The sequence below is a fragment of the Eschrichtius robustus genome, chromosome 6, assembly GCF_028021215.1.
Source record: "Eschrichtius robustus isolate mEscRob2 chromosome 6, mEscRob2.pri, whole genome shotgun sequence".
NCBI lineage: Eukaryota > Metazoa > Chordata > Mammalia > Artiodactyla > Eschrichtiidae > Eschrichtius > Eschrichtius robustus.
This window is the reverse complement of record NC_090829.1, coordinates 97,552,615-97,558,921: the sequence shown is the minus strand read 5'-3', so window position 1 is coordinate 97,558,921 and position 6,307 is coordinate 97,552,615.

Genomic DNA, 6,307 nt, shown 5'->3' with positions numbered 1-6,307 from the left:
CTATATGTCGGGTTTTTTGTTTGTTTGTTTGTTCCTCTATTCCTCCTTTACTGCTTTCTTTTGTATTGAGTGAATATTTTCTAATGTAGCATTTTAAGTTCTTTAATGATTTTTTCATTTTTGTTTTTAGTGATTGCTCTAGGGTTTATCATATACACTTTAACTTATCAGAATGAGCTTCAGATTTATACTGGCTTAGTTTGTTATATATAGAAAGGTTAATCCTATATAGCTCTATTCTGTTCTCTTGTCCCCCTTTCTGTGGTCCTAACTGTTACACCTGTTACATGTATTAATGTTACAACCCTGACAATACATTATTATAATTATTACTTTACCATCTATAGCCACTCCCTTATCCAATACCTTTTTGCTCTTACCTCCTTTGTGTTGTTATTGGCATATATTTTACACATATATTACATTTCTATATGTTATTGGCTCAGTAATACATTCTACACATCACTTTATTACAACTGCTTGTTAAATCAATTAAGGGAATAAAGGAGAATAATTGTGCATACAACCTGCTATAATTTCAGAACTACCAGACTTCCCTGGTGGTGCAGTCGCTAAGAATCCGCCTGCCAATGCATGGGGACACGGGTTCAAGCCCTGGTCCGGGAAGATCCCACATGCCACGGAGCAGCTAAGCCTGTGCGCCACAACTACTGAGCCTGCTCTCGAGAGCCCACGAGCCACAACTACTAAGCCCACATGCCACAACTACTGAAGCCCGCGCACCTAGAGCCCGCAAGCCACAACTACTGAGCCCACGTGCTTAGAGCCGTGCTCTGCAAGAAGAGGAGCCACCACAATGAGAAGCCCACGCACCGCAACAAAGACCAGACCCAACGCAGCCAAAAATAAATAAATTTATTTTAAAAAAATTTCATAACTACCTTTACTGGTGCTCTTTGTTCTTTTATGTGAATCTGAATTACCATCTGAGTTCAGTTGCTTTTGGCCTAAAGAATTTCCTGTAAGTATTTCTTATAAAGCCAGGTCTGTTAGCAACAAATTCTCTCAGTTTTTGTTTATCTGGTAAAGTATTTAACCTCACTTTGGAAACATAGCTTCTCTGGATGTAAGGTTCTTGGTATACAGTTTATTCCTTTGAGTACTTCGAATAAGTTATCTCACTGCTTCTGTCCTCCGTTGTTCTGCTGAGATGTCATCTGTTACTGGGGTGCCTTTGTAAGTGACAAGTTGTTTTTCTCTTGCTGCTTTTACAGTTTTCTCCTTGTCTTTGACTTTCAGCATTTTTAGTATGATGAGTCTGTTTGTGGATCTCTTTATGTTTATTCTTTTTTTTTTTGGCTGCGCTGCGCAGCCTGGGGGATTAGTTCCCCAACCAGTGATTGAACCCGAGCCCCCTGCAGTGGAAGCGTGAAGTCCTAACCACTGGACTGCAAGGGAAGTCCCCTCTTTCTGTTTATTCTGATTTGAGTTCATTAAGCTTCCTGGATGTGTAGGTTATTATTTTTCAATAAATGTTGGAAGTTTTCAATCATTATTTCTTCAAAAAAATTTTTTTTCTGCTTCTTTCTCTCTCTTCTCTCCTTCTGGTACTCCTATTATGTATACATTAGTACATTTTATTATGTCCCACATTTCTCTGAGGCTCTTCATTTTCTTCATTCTTTTTCCTCTCTGTTCTTTGGTTTGCATGATCTCTGTCCAATTATCTTGAAGTTCCTTTGTTTTAGTTATTTTACTTTTCAAATCATTTTATTTGGTTCTTTTTTTCCTTTTTCTTTATTCTCTATTTGATGTGATATATGTACACCTTCCTTTGCTTGTTTAGTCACTGTTGCTATGGACTGAACGTCTGTGTCCCCTCTACCCCCGCCCCGACCCAAATTCATATGTTGAATCCCTAACTCCCAGTGTGCCTGTAGTTGGAGATGGGGCCTCAAAGGAAGTAACTACAGTTAAATGAGATCATAAGGGTGAGGTCCTGATCAGATAGAAAAACTGTCCTCATAAGATGAGATACCAGAATGTTCTTTCTAGACGAGGTCATGGGAGCACACAGCAAAATGGCGGCCACCTACAAGCCAAGAGAAGAGGACTCAGAATGAAACCTACCTTGCCAGCACCTTGATTTTGGACTTACCAGTCTCCAGAACTGTGAGAAATAAATTTCTGTTGTTTAAGCCACCCAGCCTGTGGTATTTTGTTATGACAGCCCAAAGAGACTAGGACAGTGGCTTTCTTTAGTTCTGTTTCTTTAAATCTGTCAGGTGGTTACTCTCACAGGCAGTTTCTTTTGCCTACTTTTCCCCCAGTGTACAGGGAATACTTTCCTGCTTCTTTGCATACTTTGTAATTTTTTGTTGGAAACTAGATGTTTTAGATAATATATTGTAGAAAGTCGGGGTACTGATCCCATGCCCCTCACCCTTCCCAAGGCTTGGTTATTGTTTTTTGCTTGTTTGTTTGTTTAGTGACTGGCTGGATTATTTTAGTGAAGTCTGTTTTCCCTCCGATAGTCTAAGCCTCTGATTTTTCTCAGTATGCCAACAGTCACCTTGGGATGACAATTATTTTAGTACTGTTCTCTTCCTCTGTTTCCATGATCACACTGAGCTGTTAAACTCCATTAATTGCTGGCTAATTGCTCATTTGTTTTGAATAATACCCTGGGATTAGATTATTAGAGCAATAATTTGGTGTTCAAACTAGCTAATCCAGTCAAACTCTGGTTCCTTTGCAATAATAATTTCCTTTTTTAAAAAAAAATTATTTATTTATTTATTTATTTATTGGCTGCATCGAGTCTTACTTGCAGCACGAGGGCTCTTCGTTGCAGTGTGCAGGATTCTCTCTAGTGTGGTGCGTGGGCTCTCTAGATGTGGCCCATGGGCTCAGTAGTTGCAGTGCGTGGGCTTCTCTCTAGTTATGGTGCACGGGCTCTATAGTACGTGGGCTCTCTAGATGTGGCTCAGTAGTTGTGGTGCGTGGGCTTAGCTGCCCTGCATCATGTGGGATCTTAGTTCCCCGACCAGGGATCAAACCCTCGTCCCCTGCGTTGCAAGACGGATTCTTACCCATTGGACCACCAGGGAAGTCCCTGCAATAATAATTCCTGAGGTCAGTGTTTGATATTCATTCTGATTCCAGGAGGGTTCCCCTCAGCTGTCTTTTTCCCTAGTTCTCTCCTACAAACCAGCAGGCCTACAATTTATCCTATATCTTGAATCTCCTCTCAATTGCCTCTTGCCTTAACTGCCACTGTGCTTGAGAGGACCCCTTAGGCCTCAATATCCTCAGACTCAGTTGCAAATGCAGTCAGCCCTTTGGGAAGAGATTAGGAGCTTTCGGCAGTCTGCTTCTACTTCCAGGCAGTCTCTGCCAGGATTCTGGAACTGGAGGTGAAGACCATGGCAAATTTCTGAGTGACACCCCTTCTCTGCAAGCTGAGTTCTTGGCCAAGAGGTGGCTGCAGCCTGAGGTCTTCTCGGCCTGCCTCTCCTGTCACGGAACCACCAGTTCATGAACAGAGACAAGGGCGGGCAGGGCCTCTGTCTTCTCAGCACACTTTGCCCAACGTAGAACCTCTGTTCCACAGGTGGGGGCTGGGTGGAAGAAGGAACCCCCAGAGGTTCCTTCCTGGTTGAGAAGGAACCTCTCAACCACACTTGCTCAGGCCTTATCTCAGCAACAAGTAGATGGGAAAAGGATGAGAAAGACTGACGGCCTGGACTTCCTGGGAGGACCACTCTGCAACCGGGAGCTGATGGGAGAGGGAGGCCTGGTATTCTAGGATGCAGCAGTCTGGCGTGGCGTTGCCACCTTACTGAGCTGAGACAGGGAAGGGAAGGAGTGGTCTTTGTTCAAATACCACAGGCACAGGACTTCCCTGGTGGTGCAGTGGTTAAGACTCCGTGCTCCCAATGCAGGGGGGTCGGGTTCGATCCCTGGTCAGGGAACTAGATCCCACATGCATGCCACAACTAAAGAGCCCACCTGCCGCAACCAGGACCTGGTGCAACCAAATATATATAAATAAATAAATATTTTTAAAAAAATACCACAGACACTTTTTTTTTTTTTTAATTTATTTTATTTATGGCTGTGTTAGGTCTTCGTTTCTGTGCGAGGGCTTTCTCTAGTTTCGGCAAGTGGGGACCACTCTTCATCGCGGTGCGTGGGCCTTTCACTGTCGCGGCCTCTCTTGTTGCAGAGCACAGGCTCCAGACGCGCAGGCTCAGTAATTGTGGCTCACGGGCCTAGTTGCTCTGCGGCATGTGGGATCTTCCCAGACCAGGGCTCGAACCCGTGTGCCCTGCATTGGCAGGCAGATTCGCAACCACTGCGCCACCAGGGAAGCCCCCACAGACACTTTTTAAAAAATTTATTTTATTGAAGTGTAGTTGATTTACAATGCTGTATTCATTTCTACTGCACAGCAAAGTGATTCAGTTATACATACATATATACATTCTCTTTCATATTCTTTTCCATTATGGTTTATTACAAGATATTGAATATAGTTCCCTGTGCTACACAGTAGGACCTTGTTGTTTATCCATCCTATATATACTATCCCTAACTACCACTCTCCCTCCTCCACCTCTCCTCCCCCTTGGCAACCACAAGTCTGTTCTCTATGTCTGTGAGTCTTTTTCTGTTTCGTAGATAAGTTCATTTGTGTCATATTTTAGATTCCACATATAAGTGATATCATATGCAAATACCACAGACTCTTGCCTTTCTTAATGAATTCTCATAGATTCTTCTTGAATAGATGTTCCTCATTTGCTGTTGGCCCTTAGGACTATTTCCAGACCCCTTAAATGGCTGTTTTTGTTTTCACAATTTTACAGTTTCGTTGGGAAACATATCAGCAGAGTGCCTCATCTGTCGCACCAGAAGTCAATCCTCCAACTCATTTAAAAGATAATTTTATCTTGAAACAATCTCAAGCTTACAGAAAAATTACAAGTAGAATAATTTTTGAGACATTTGAGAGTAACTCGTCAATCTGATGCCACATCACATCTGAATTAAGTATTCTTATAAATAGGCACATTCTTTTACATAACTGCATACAGTCAGGAAATTAACATTGATAGGATACCACCATCTAATCTTTTTACCGCTTTCAAGTTTCACCAATTGCCTTACAGCAAAATAATCTGGTTCAGAATCATGTACTGCATTGTTGTCATGACTGGTTAGTCATCTTTAGTCTGGTACAGTTCTTCAGTCTTTGTGTGTGTGTGTGTGTGTGTGTGACCTTGACACTTTTGAATATCACAGGCCAGTTACTTGGTAGAATATCCCTCAATTTGGGATTGTCTAATGCTTCCTCATGATTAAAGTTATGCATTTTTGACAGAAATATCACATGATGTTATATTCTTCTAATTGCATTCTATATAAGTGGTACACAATTTTGATTTATCCTATTACTGACCATGATCACTTTGATTACTTGATTAAGGTGTCTGTCAGACTTGTCCCCCATGAAGTTTCTCTTTTCTCCTTTGTAATATTAATAAGTATTTTGTGGGGGGAACTATGGAAATGTCCTGCTCCTCTTCAACTTTTCTATTCTTTTTTTAAAAATATTTATTTATTTATTTGGTTGAGCTGGGTCTTAGTTGCAGCAGGCGGGCTCCTTAGTTGTAGCATGCAAACTCTTGGTTGCGGCAGGTATGTGGGAGCTACTTCTGTGACCAGGGATCGAACCCGGGCCCCCTGCATTGGGAGTGGAGTCTTACCCACTGCGCCACCAGGGAAGTCCCTCAATTTATTCTTTCATTTATTTGTATTACTGTTTGTGAAGAAAAGAGTTAATATAGCAGGTCTGAGCCTTAAAGAGTCCTGCTAAGAGGACTGTTAAGGCCAAAGTTTGACCTTTGGCTGGCATCTGGAAACTTGACGGTAAACAGTTCCCTACACTGATACAAAACCTTTCCTAAAAAGTGTGGCTCTCTGTGCTTAAACTCCTTATGCAAACAATGTGGTTTACGCTGAACAACTGCTTTCCTTCCGGGAGTCTGGAATTTTGGAATGTGCTATGCAGAGGGTGCCTATGTGACCAGCACCAGTAAAAACTTTGGGCTTTGAGTCTCTAATGAGCCTGCTGATAGATAACACTTCACACGTGTGTCGTCACAACTCATTGCCGGAGGAATTAAGCATGGCTCCACTCGGGTTCTTGGAAACTTATGCTTGTTTCCTCTGGACTTTGCCTCATATGCCTTTTCCCTTCACTGATTTTGTTTTATATCCATTCTCAGGAATAAATCAGAGCCATGAGTATGTGTATGTGCTGGTTCCTGTGAGTGCTCAT